The sequence below is a fragment of the Coregonus clupeaformis genome, chromosome 10 (genome assembly GCF_020615455.1).
Source record: "Coregonus clupeaformis isolate EN_2021a chromosome 10, ASM2061545v1, whole genome shotgun sequence".
Classification (NCBI taxonomy): domain Eukaryota; kingdom Metazoa; phylum Chordata; class Actinopteri; order Salmoniformes; family Salmonidae; genus Coregonus; species Coregonus clupeaformis.
The window spans coordinates 50,444,878-50,457,839 of record NC_059201.1 but is presented as its reverse complement, the minus strand read 5'-3'; the positions used below and the strand labels follow the sequence as shown (position 1 = coordinate 50,457,839).

Sequence of the window (12,962 nt, the reverse complement as noted above, 5' to 3'; positions counted from 1 at the left end):
GCAGGAACCAGGAGGATAGAGTTATAGTCAGATTTGCCAAATGGAGGGCAAGGGAGAGCTTTGTACGCGTCTCTGTGTGTGGAGTAAAGTGGTCTAGAGTTTTTTTTCCTTCGGTTGCACATTTAACATGCTGGTAGAAATTAGGGAAAAACTGATTTAAGTTTCCCTGCATTAATGTCCCTGGCCACTAGGAGCTCCGCCTCTGGATAAGTGTTTTCCTGTTTGCTTGTGGCCTTATTCAGCACATTGAGTGCTGTCTTAGTGCCAGCATCGGTTTGTGGTGGTAAATAGACAGCTACGAAAAATATAGATGAAAACTCTCTTGGTAAATAGTGTGGTCTACAGCTTATCATGAGATACTCTACCTCAGGCGAGCAAAACCTTGAGTCTTCCTTAATATTAGATTTTGTGCACCAGCTGTTGTTTACAAATATACACAGACTGCCACCCCTTGTCTTACCGGAGGTAGCTGTTCTATCTTGCCGATGCAGCGTATATCCCGCCAGCTGTATGTTATCCATGTCGTCGTTCAGCCACAACTCGGTGAAACATAAGATATTATCATTTTTAATGTCCCGTTGGTAGGATATCCGTGATCTTAGTTAGTCTATTTTGTTATCCAATGATTGAAAGTTGGCTAGTAGGACTGATGGTAGAGGCCCCGATATCTCTGTCTCTTTCTCATGTGAGAGACGGGGATTTGGGCCTGGTTGGGTGTCTTAAGAAAATCCTTTGCGTCCGACTCATTAAATAAAAATTATTCGTCCAGTACGAGGTGAGTAATCGCTGTTCTGATATCCAGAAGCCTTTTTCGGTCATAAGAGACGGTGGCAGAAACAGTATGTACAAAATAAGTCATAAAAACACACACAATAGCACAATTGGTTAGGAGCCCATAAAAAAGGCTGCCATCTCCTCCGGCGCCATTTTCTATGGTTCGTTTTTGAGGGGGACAGTCAGGGACAGCTCTAGCCTTTTGGGGGCCCTAAGCAATCATTTTGGCATGGGGTGTAGAGAACATTTTGAAGTTTTATCTTTTGAACGAGTTATCCACATTTCAAAGTTTAGAAATGCTGGCTTTTATTTTGAAGGTTTCCTCATTTCCATACATATTGCCATCATCCCTTGTGCTGCTGGCAGAATACTCGTTTGTGCATGCTAGTATAAAAACGTCTGATTGACAATACATTATGTTGCTGCAAAGGCGACAACAATTAAATGGCAAACTTGAAAGATATATAAAAGGCTACATGACATGAACGGTGTGTCCTATTTGTAAGCAAAAAACATTTGCTCAACAATTTTGTTATCTAATATTTACAGCCAATGATGTGTCAAGTAAATCCTCACACCAGAAAGGTGTCAAGCTCGAGCGACTGCGGAATCATGAGAAACAGCGCCGACTGTGGTCTTGGAAGACTTCTGTGATATTCTTGAGCGCAGCAGACAAAATAAAAACATTTTCACATCAACAAATACCCTCAACAAATACCCTAGCAGTGGAGGCTCCTCAGGGGAGGAATGGGTGGACCATCCTCAGTGAATTTCAGAAAAATTTAAATAGTGAAACATAAAAAAAGTTATCCTTTTTAGATAAAACTATACAAAATATATTCATGTCACCAAATAATTGATTAAAACACACTGTTTTGCAATGAAGTATCTACAGTAGCCTCAACAGTGCTCTGTAGGGTAGCACCATGGTATAGCCGGAAGACAGCTAGTTTCCGTCCTCCTCTGGGTACATTGACTTCAATACAAAACCTAGGAGGCTCGTAAGGGTTGAATATTTTCCCGGCATTTTACAAATGTTCCATCTTGAGAATAAATCACTTTTCTCCCGGGTATTTTATTTTATTTTTATTTCACCTTTATTTAACCAGGTAAGCCAGTTGAGAACAGGTTCTCATTTACAACTGCGACCTGGCCAAGATAAAGCATAGTAGCGGGGGGCGGCAGGTAGCTTAGTGGGTAAGAGCGTTGTGCCAGTAACCGAAAGGTCGCTGGTTCTAATCCCCGAGCCGACTAGGTGAAAAATCTGTCGATGTGCCCTTGAGCAAGGCACTTAACCCTAATTGCTCCTGTAAGTCGCTCTGGATAAGAGCGTCTGCTAAATAAGTTAATTAATTAATTAATTAATTAATTACTAGTGCAATAAAACAACAACACAGAGTTACATATGGGGTAAAAAACATAAAGTCAGAAATACAACAGAAAATATATATACAGTGTGTGCAAATGTAGCAAGTTATGGAGGTAAGGCAATAAATAGGCTATAGTGCAGAATAATTACAATAGTATTAACACTGGAATGCTAGATGTGCAAGAGATTATGTGCAAATAGAGATACTGGGGTGCAAATGAGCAAAATAAATAACAATATAGGGATGAGGTAGTTGGGTGGGCTAATTTCAGATGGGCTGTGTACAGGTGCAGTGATCGGTAAGGTGCTCTGACAACTGATGCTTAAAGTTATTGAGGGAGATAAGAGTCTCCAGCTTCAGAGATTTTTGCAATTCGTTCCAGTCATTGGCAGCAGAGAACTGGAAGGAATGGCGGCCAAAGGAGGTGTTGGCTTTGGGAATGACCAGTGAGATATACCTGCTGGAGCGCAGACTACGGGTGGGTGCTGCTATGGTGACCAATGAGCTAAGATAAGGCGGGGATTTGCCTAGCAGTGATTTATAGATGGCCTGGAGCCAGTGGGTTTGACCGACGAACATGTAGTGAGGACCAGCCAACAAGAGCGTACAGGTCACAGTGGTGGGTAGTGTAAGGGGCTTTGGAGACAAAACGGATGGCACTGTGATAGACTACATCCAATTTGCTGAGTAGAGTGTTGGAGGCTATTTTGTAAATGACATCGCCGAAGTCAAGGATCGGTAGGATAGTCAGTTTACGAGGGCATGTTTGGCAGCATGAGTGAAGGAGGCTTTGTTGCGAAATAGGAAGCCGATTCTAGATTTAACTTTGGATTGGAGATTCTTTATGTGAGTCTGGAAGTTGAGTTTACAGTCTAACCAGACACCTAGGTATTTGTAGTTGTCCACATACTCTAGGTCAGACCCGTCGAGAGTGGTGATTCTAGTCGGGTGGGCGGGTGCCAGCAGCGTTCGATTGAAAAGCATGCATTTAGTTTTACTAGTGTTTAAGAGCAGTTGGAGGCTACTGAAGGATTGTTGTATGGCATTGAAGCTCGTATGGAGGTTTGTTAACACAGTGTCCAATGAAGGGCCAGATGTATACAAAATGGTGTCGTCTGCGTAGAGGGTGGATCTGAGAGTCACCAGCAGCAAGAGCGACATCATTGATATACACGGAGAAAAGTGTCGGCCCAAGAATTGAACCCTGTGGCACCCCCCATAGAGACTGCCATAGGTCCAGACAACAGGCCCTCCGATTTGACACACTGAACTCTATCTGAGAAGTAGTTGGTGAACCAGGCGAGGCAGTCATTTGAGAAACCAAGGCTATTTAGTCTGCCAATAAGAATGTGGTGGTTGACAGAGTCGAAAGCCTTGGCCAGGTCGATGAAGACGGCTGCACAGTACTGTCTATTATCAATCGCGGTTATAATATCGTTTAGGACCTTGAGCGTGGCTGAAGTGCACCCGTGACCAGCTCGGAAACCGGATTGCATAGCGGAGAAGGTACGGTGGTATTCGAAATGGTCAATTATCTGTTTGTTAACTTGGCTTTCGAATACTTTCGAAAGGCAGGGCAGGATGGATATAGGTCTGTAGCAATTTGGATCTAGAGTGTCACCCCCTTTGAAGAGGGGGATGACCGCGGCAGCTTTCCAATCTCTGGGGATCTCAGACGTTATGAAAGAGAGGTTGAACAGACTAGTAATAGGGGTAGCGACAATTTCGACGGCTAGTTTTAGAAAGAAAGGGTCCAGATTGTCTAGCCCAGCTGATTTGTAGGGGTCCAGATTTTGCAGCGCTTTCAAAACATCAGCTGTCTGAATTTGTGTGAAGGAGAAGCGGGGGGCATGGGCAAGTTGCAGCAGAGGGTGCAGAGTTGGTGGCCGGGTTAGTGGTAGCCAGATGGAAAGCATGGCCAGCTGTAGCAAAATGCTTGTTGAAATTCTCCGATTATTGTAGATTTATCGGTGGTGATAGTGTTTCCTAGCCTCAGTGCAGTGGGCAGCTGGGAGGAAGTGCTCTTATTCTCCATGGACTTTACAGTGTCCCAAAACTTTTTGGAGTTAGTGCTACAGGATGCAAATTTCTGTTTGAAAAAGTTAGCCTTTGCTTTCCTGACTGCTTGTGTATATTGGTTCCTAACTTCCCTGAAAAGTTGCATATCGCGGGGGCTATTTGATGCTAATGCTGTACGCCACAGGATGTTTTTGTGCTGGTCAAGGGCAGTCAAGTCTGAGGAGAACCAGGGGCTATATCGGTTCTTAGTTCTGTATTTTTTGAATGGGGCATGTTTATTTAAGATTGAGAGGAAATTACTTTTAAGGAACAACCAGGCATCCTCTACTGACGGAATGAGATCTATATCCATCCAGGATACCTGGGCCAGGTCAATTAGGAAGGCCTCGCACAATTGGCCTAGTGTCGTCCAGGGTAGGGGAGGGAATGGCCGGCAGGGATGTAGCTCAGTTGGTAGAGCATGGCATTTGCAACGCCAGGGTTGTGGGTTCGATTCCAGTATAAAAAAAAAAATTAATGCACTCACTAACTGTAAGTCGCTCTGGATAAGAGCGTCTGCTAAATGACTAAAATTTTAATGTATTTGATTAGAGCTTTGATTGAAAATTCAAGCCTGATGCTACCTGAGCCCTACATTAAAAACATTTAATAAGCCCAAAAAAGCCCAAATGATTGTGCCTTTAGCCAATACACATGATATAGGCGACTGCACATTATGCACAACAGAAAACATAAAAGCCCATAGATATAGCTAGCTATATGCTCTCTTGGGTAAATAAATGAAATTAGTTCCATTAGGCTAATATTCTTGAGTGTGAACTGTATTACTGTACTGTATTGTATTATACGGACTGGAATTACGCACATCGTTCAAACCATGATAAAGCAGGGAGAACATGTGATTCTGGTGCAGCACATGTGGCCTACAAAGTTACAAGTATAAGATTTTAATTTAGAAATATAATAGGGCCTATTTGTATAATTAGTAGGCTGACACATACAGTACCAGTCAAAAGTTTGGACACACCTACACATTCAAGGGTGTTTCTTTATTTTTACTATTTTCTACATTGTAGAATAATAGTGAAGACATCAACACTATGAAATAACACATATGGAATCATGTTGTAACCAAAAAAGTGTTAAACAAATCAAAATATATGTTATATTTGAGATTCTTGAAAGTAGCCACCCTTTGCCTTGATGACAGCTTTGCACACTCTTGGCATTCTCTCAACCAGCTTCATGAGGAATGCTTTTCCAACAGTCTTGAAGGAGAATCCAACATATGCTGCTTTTCCTTCACTCTGCGGTCCAACTCATCCCAAACCATCTCAACTGGGTTGAGGTCGGGTGATTGTGGAGGCCAGGTCATCTGATGCAGCACTCCATCACTCTCCTTGGTCAAATAGCCCTTACACAGCCTGGAGGTGTGTTTTTGGTCATTGTCCTTTTGAAAAACAAATGATAGTCCCACTAAGCGCAAAACAGATTGCGTATCGCTGCAGAATGCTGTGGTAGCCATGCTGGTTAAGTGTGCCTTGAATTCTAAATAAATCACTGACAGTGTCACCAGTAAAGCATTCCCACACCATAACACCTCCTCCTCCATGCTTCACAGTGGGAACCACACATGCAGAGATCATCCGTTCACCTACTCTGCGTCTCATAAAGACACGGCGGTTGGAACCAAAAATCTCACATTTGGACTCATCAGACCAAAGGACAGATTTCCACCGGTCTAATGTCCATTGCTCATGTTTCTTGGCCCAAGCAAGTCTCTTCTTCTTATTGGTGTCCTTTAGTAGTGGTTTCTTTGCAGCAATTCGACCATGAAGGCCTGATTTATGTAGTCTCCTCTGAACAGTTGATGTTGAGATGTGTCTGTTACTTGCACTCTGTGAAGCATTTATTTGGGCTGCAATCTGAGGTGCAGTTAACTCTAATGAATTTACACTCTGCAGCAGAGGTAACTCTGGGTCTTCCTTTCCTGTGACGGTCCACATGAGAGCCAGTTTCATCATAGCGCTTGATGGTTTTTGCGACTGCATTTGAAGAAATGTTCAACACCTTTGAAATGTTCCGGATTGACTGACCTTCATGTCTTAAAGTAATGATGGACTGTAATTTCTCTTTGCTTATTTGAGCTGTTCTTGCCATAATATGGACTTGGTCTTTTACCAAATAGGGCTATCTTCTGTATACCACCACTACCTTGCCACAACACAACTGATTGGCCAAACGCATTAAGAAGGAAGGAAATTCTTCAAATTAACTTTTAACAAGGCACACCTGTTATTTGAAATTCATTCCAGGTGACTACCTCATGAAGATGGTTGAGAGAATGCCAAGAGTGTGCAAAGCTGTTATCAAGGCAAAGGGTGGCTACTTTCAAGAATCTCAAATATAACATATTTCCCCTAATGTTATTAGCCTACCTCCTCTTTCTTTCTCTCTCTACTGTTGCTTCATTCCTTCCTCGCTTTCAACAGTTAAATTAAATACGTTTCGTTGTCCTTATCTTCATCATTCTATTGACATATTTGAATAATATGGGACTAGAATTAGATGCAGAAGGCTTTCACTTCTCTTCACAAAGATTTAATGGTTATGGGTCTGAATAAATAACTGCTATAGCCTACTGCCATTGCGCGTTCGCTCTTCGCGTTCGTGAGTTCTATTGGCTATTGTATTTAACATTCAGCTTGCGTCCCTCTTAGAATAGTCTATTTAAGCAATAAGGCACGAGGGGGTGTAGTATATGACCAATATACCACGGCTAAGGGCTGTTCTTACGCACGACGCAACACGGAGTGCCTGGATACACCTGTTAGCCATGGTATATTGGCCATATCCCTCAAACCCCCGAGGTGCCTTATTGCTATTATAACCTGGTTACCAACATAATTAGAGCAGCAAAATTACATGTTTTGTCATACCCACAGCTGTCAGCCAATCAGCATTCAGGGATCGAACCACCCAGTTTATAATGGTAAATTAGACGCGCATTCGGTCTTTATATTACTGTAGCATAGGCTATTCTGCAGCAAATGTAGGCCTACCTGTTACAAGAAAAAAAGTTACCATGATGAGATGATAGGTCTACATGCATTTTGAACCGCACTTCATAACGAGATGGGCTGTCTGTCCCCACCCTGAGCATTGATTTGTCATGCAGAGGCCGTAGAGCAGCCAGATTTAGACATTGCATATAATTTAACAGTTCCATTTCACGTCATGCTGTTCTTATAAATAATTTATAATAATTTACTGGTTTCTCGCAGTTATTTATCCCTGGAAAAGGGAGTGGTTTTGGGCAGTAATTCTCGGTAACCGGGTTCCCACCATTCAACCCTAATTCACACCCCTGAGTCAATACTTTGCAGAAGCACCTTTGGCAGCGATTACAGCTGCGAGTCTTTCTGGGTAAGTCTCTAAGACCTTTCAACACCTGGATTGTGCAACATTTGGCCATTATTCCTTTCAAAATTCTTCAAGCTATGTCAAATTGGTTGTTGATCATTGCTAGAAAACCATTTTCAGTCTTGCCACATTTTCAAGCAGATTTAAGTCAAAACTGTAAATCAGCTACTCAGGAACATCCCCCAGTGTTACTGGACCAAATCTTAATATAAATAAATTCCTAACCCTGATTGCAGACTAACTTTGATACTAGGCCTCGCATGGTGGTGGCAGCATCATTCTGTGGGGATGTTTTTCAGCGGCAGGGACTGGGAGACTAGTATAGAGGGAAAGATTAACGGAGCAAAGTACAGAGAGATCCTTGATGAAAACCTGCTCAAGAGAGCTCAGAACCTCAGACTGTGGTGAAGTTTCACCTACCAACAGTACCACGACCCTTAGTACATAGCCAAGACAATGCAGGAGTCTCTGAATGTCCTTGAGTGGCCCAGCCAGAGCCCGGACTTGAACCCAATCGAACACCTGAAAATAGCTGTTCAGCGACACTCCCCATCCAACCAGACAAAGCTTGAGAGGATCTGCAGAGAAGGTGCTTCAACAAAGTACTGAGTAAAGGGTCTGAATACTTATGTAAATGTGACATTTCCGTTTTAAATGTTGTATACATTTGTAAACATTTATAGAAACCTGTTTTTGCTTTGTCATTATGGGGTATTGTGTGTAGATTGATCAGGGGAAAAAATTATTTGATAAATGTTTTAATAAGGCTGTAACATAACAAAATGTGGAAAAAGTCAAGGGGTCTGAATACTTTCTGAATGCACTGTAATGTTAATGAACAAAGCATGAGAATGATTAGGGTTAATATTATTACTTCCAATAGCACGAGATCAATAATTGTATGAATTACATAGCTTTAGTAATGTAAAAAATAAATATAAAAACATTTGTAACACCAACTCACCTCTGTCCTCTCACTCCATCATATACAGTGAGTGTACAAACATTTATGAACACCTGCTTTTTCCATGACATATGCAATAATGTTGTGTTGGAAATTATGTTGCATAAAAAAAAAAAAACTCCAACTCATTTCATTTTATTTTGACAGGAAGGCCCAACAAGAGCGCAATAAACGGCGCCGCTACACTCCCGAACAGCTACAGGCTGCTGTCGAGGAGGTAAGGCAGGGAGGAAGGAGCCTGAGGTAGGTGGCTCGTGAGATCGGGATACCTCACACCAACCACTCTCCAGGACTATAAGAAAAATAAATATGCCAATGCCCCTCACCCCAACCTTGCAATCACCCCAGGGCCCAGCTGGTATCCTATATCCTGTGGATGGCCAACCATGCCTTCCCTCTCCACAGGACAGTCATCAAGCACCTTGCTCTCGAGATCCTCAAGGAGAGTAGGGTCTAAGTGACAACTGGTGGTCGAGATTCAGGGCTCGCCACCCTGAACTGTCCAGCAGGATCCCGGACACCTTGGAGCGGGCCAGGTGCATGGGGCAACTCCTGTGGCAATCAAGGGTGTCTTCGACATCTACAAGCCTATCTTCAAGAAGTACGGGTTTGAAAAAAAGTCACACCTCATCTTTAACTGTGATGAGACTGGGTTCGGGGACAAGTCCAGGGTGCGGGTGCTGGTGCAAAAAGGCAGAAAGCATGTTTATCAGCAGCAGAACACCACCAAGGATAACATCACCGTGCATGCTTGCATGAGTGCAGCGGGTGAGAGTATCCCCCCGTTTATCATCTTACCCCACTGCCTCCCCAGTACTGCCTACTCCCTGGAGGGACCCAAGGACCTTCTTTATGGAGTCTCCCCCAAGGGCTATATGGACAGGGAGCTCTTAGTGAAGTGGCTGGCCTTCTTTGTGAAGCATGCCCCTGCTGAGAGGCCCCTTCTCCTCATAATGGATCAGCACGAGACGCATGCATCCAGGGAGTTGGTCAGGTTCTGCCGAGAGAACATGGTGGAGGTGGTGTTACTGCCAGCACACTGGACATCAGTGTCTTCGGCCCCCTGAAGTCGGTCTTCACCACCAACGCGGCACGCCTGGGCCCGGTGCGGGTGCATGTTGTCATCGGCAAGAAACACTTCTCTGCCATGCTGCACCAGGCCTACCCCAAGGCGGTGAGCAGTGAAAACATCAAGGGTGGGTTCAGGAAGGCCCCCACCACTGCCCCCACATCAGTGACCCCGGCAGCTCCTACAGCAGCCCCCACCGCAGTGAACACTGCGACCCCCACCGCAGTCCCCATAGAAGAGACCACCGCAATTCCAGTAGCAGCAACCCCATCCCCTGTGTGCTGTCCCACCTGCTAGCAGGTCACTCCAACCAACCCGCTGGTGGCTGCAGGCATTGTCTCAGTGAAGCTGGCAAATACCTATATGCCCATCATCTTGGCAAACAAGTTTGGTCAGCAGCAGCAGCCTACCGTGAGGCGCAGACTTCCCCTGCCAGCTCAGGTCATCACCGCTGATGACTTCAATGAAATGCTCATCCAGCAGGACAAGGAGGAGGCTAAGCAGAGGAGGCAGGAGGAACTGCGCAAGAAGAGGGAGGATCTGCAGAGGAAGAAGGAGGAGTTGCAAAGGAAGAGAGAGGAGAACAGGAAACGCTAGGCTGAGGTGCAGGTAACAGACCTCGCTGGGGGGCACTGTGCCATCTGCCACAACGTCGAGGCACCGATTGATGAGGACGACATTGACGAGTGGGTGCAGTATGAGTTCTGTCAGCTCTGGTTCCATCTCCAGTGCCTGGAGTTGGAGGCGGTGCCAGACGGTGACTGGTACTGTCCCATGTGCAGCCTTAGCCAGGGGCTGTAGAGAGAAGACTCCCCCCCACACACACACTTGGAACGTTTTGTAAATAGTTTTTTTGTACAAGCAATATGTTTTTATTGACCTTGATGATTTTATTCCAATCAATTGTTTTATTCCTATCAGTTATTCCAATAGATTCATTCCAATCAGTTTTTCTATTACAATCAGTTATTTATTACAAAACTTTTTTTTATTACAATCCGTTTTTTGGGGAGGCATTGGATCAGCGTTCTCGTCGTGCCTCCTGTCAGAACCTGTTTATAGGGAAGCCAATGGTCCAAAAACATTCCATAATCCATAACTATTGCAGTTTGGTGACATGCTGTAAAAGGTCACCGAACTGGCTGTGCACTTTGGTCTTTTAGTCGTTCATTTTCTTCACCGAGCAGAAAGAGAAGCACGCAGGAATGTCGCATCTCATTTTGGGTTAGAGCATGTCATTCGCAAACGAGTTGAATAGATAGCACATGTGAGAATTTAGGACATGCGTTATTGCACACATGAGATTTCACAGTTCAATTATTGAACACACAGCACTCGTAAATACCAGGTGACGGGTTTGCTTGTGTAAATGCAGATCAGAGGTTGGCGCAGTGGTATACTTTTTTTCTGCACATCAAAGTCTCATGCAATTCATTATCGATTGATTCAGTGTTTGTGTTATTGATGACCACATTGATATTAGCACCCTACTCATGAAAAATGTGTTTAATATTATCCATAATAATATTAATACTAATTTAAACGAAGATCATGAATAATGAACTTTTCTTACAAGTGTATATGGTTAAGCATGATTTTAAATCTGCGAGAGAAGCGCTACCCCTGGTGGAAAGACGCTGTAAGGCACACAATGAGTTGCATAGTGCTTGCTGTATGTTACGTCATGACTCGTCACGATGTAACGTACAGCGCCAAAGGGGTCCGTTTTTTCATATTTTCTCAAATACTATTGGTACATTACCATGTCAATGATTGCTTGAATAAAAACATAGCAGCTGAAATGTCGGTGGCGCTGCCTTGACAGGACCGGGGGGATGCTGTTATACCGCCCTGACAAGGTTTGCCGCATCATACTGGCCTGTGGAGTGCTGCACAATGTCGCGCACAGGCATGGCATACCCCTTGGTGAGGTGGGGGCACCGCCAGATGACCCTGACCCAGGACCAGTATATGTGCAGCACAATCAACAAGCCATTCAGGCCCGTCAACGTGTAATTGCGACAATATAAATGGTACTCAGACACAAAGTTCATTTTTTGACCAATTCTTTTAATGAATGGCTTATTTCTGTGAGTGCGTCAGTGACATTTTTAAGGTGACTGTTCATTTCTTCAATGGCCCTAACAATTTGTTGTTGTGACTCCAGAACAGCATGCGTCAAGACACGGCCAGATGGACGGGGCTTCAGCACTGGGGGAACATTAGAGACACGGGAGACGCTGGACTGAATGGGCTCTGGCTGCTCAGGTGGTGCGGACTCTGAGTGCGTGCCAGTGGACGTTCCTGCGGTTCCTAAGTCCAATTAAACACAGGCACATCTTAACAGTAATTTGAGTCTGTTCCTTATTAATGGGTACACGCATTTGCAATAAAAGCAGTGGATACGTGAAATCTCTGGTGTACCTTTTGCTATATTGCATGCATTTTAAAATTAAACGGTGGCTGGCTATGTATATCAAAGTTAAGGAAATAAATCTGAGTCACCTTGCTGGCAGTCCTGTAGTATATCCGAGTCTCCTACATCAGCGGATACGATTCCAGAGATTAACGTGTCTCCTACAATAGAGGCAACTCTCTGATCAAAGGGTGCAAGTTCATCAGTCCCTGTACCACCGCCTGTTCTGCCCACACTTTGTCGGTGCGCAGCAGTTCTCCGCTTAACTTCCACCTTTATGTCTGACCATTTCTTCTTCAGTTCATTTACGGTGCGACTCTCAGATCCCACCGCGTTGACGGCATCAGACAAACTCGCCCACTCTTTTTTCTTTCTTTTGTTATTAATTCCAGAGGACAGATTTCCAAATAAAATATTTTTTTCTTGTTTCTACCTCTGATAGTAGCACCTCTAATTCGTTTTCAGTGAAATTTCGTTTCTTGCTTGCTTTAGCCATGTTCTTGCAGGTTTCTTTTGCCAAATTGGACTAATTACCATATTTAAATTGATTTAATTGAGGGAGGAGACAGGGTGTGGTGTGGTGCTCGTGCATGTGCGCTCAATTTCGCGTTGATTGGGATGTACAAAGAGAATGTATGTGGAATGCTGCGTACGCAGAGATTCATACATCAGATTTTTTTGGTGCGTACGCACATTTATGGCTTTGTCCGTACGCAATGTTTTAGTATGAATTCAACGCAAGTCTTTGTACATGAGGCCCCTGCTCTGAGGAACAAAGCTGGCAACAAGATGTGAGTGATTCCTGTTTCCAAGGAACAAAGCTGGCAACAAGATGTGAGTGATTCCTGTTTCCCTGCCGTTCTGGGCACTTGCCTGTTCTGAATATGCGTAATATTATGTACATCACCGTTCAGAACCAGAACCTGC

The 12,962-nt window shown here is 44.0% G+C and overlaps 1 long non-coding RNA gene across 1 annotated transcript; it reads left to right on the top strand.

Annotated features, from left to right (window-relative positions):
- The first annotated feature begins 11,417 nt into the window (after window positions 1–11,417).
- LOC123491664 lies at window positions 11,418–12,128 on the top strand. The gene is made up of 2 exons (XR_006661517.1): window positions 11,418–11,652; window positions 11,787–12,128. It is a non-coding gene; the product is annotated as an uncharacterized LOC123491664 (long non-coding RNA).
- Window positions 12,129–12,962: the final 834 nt, after the last annotated feature.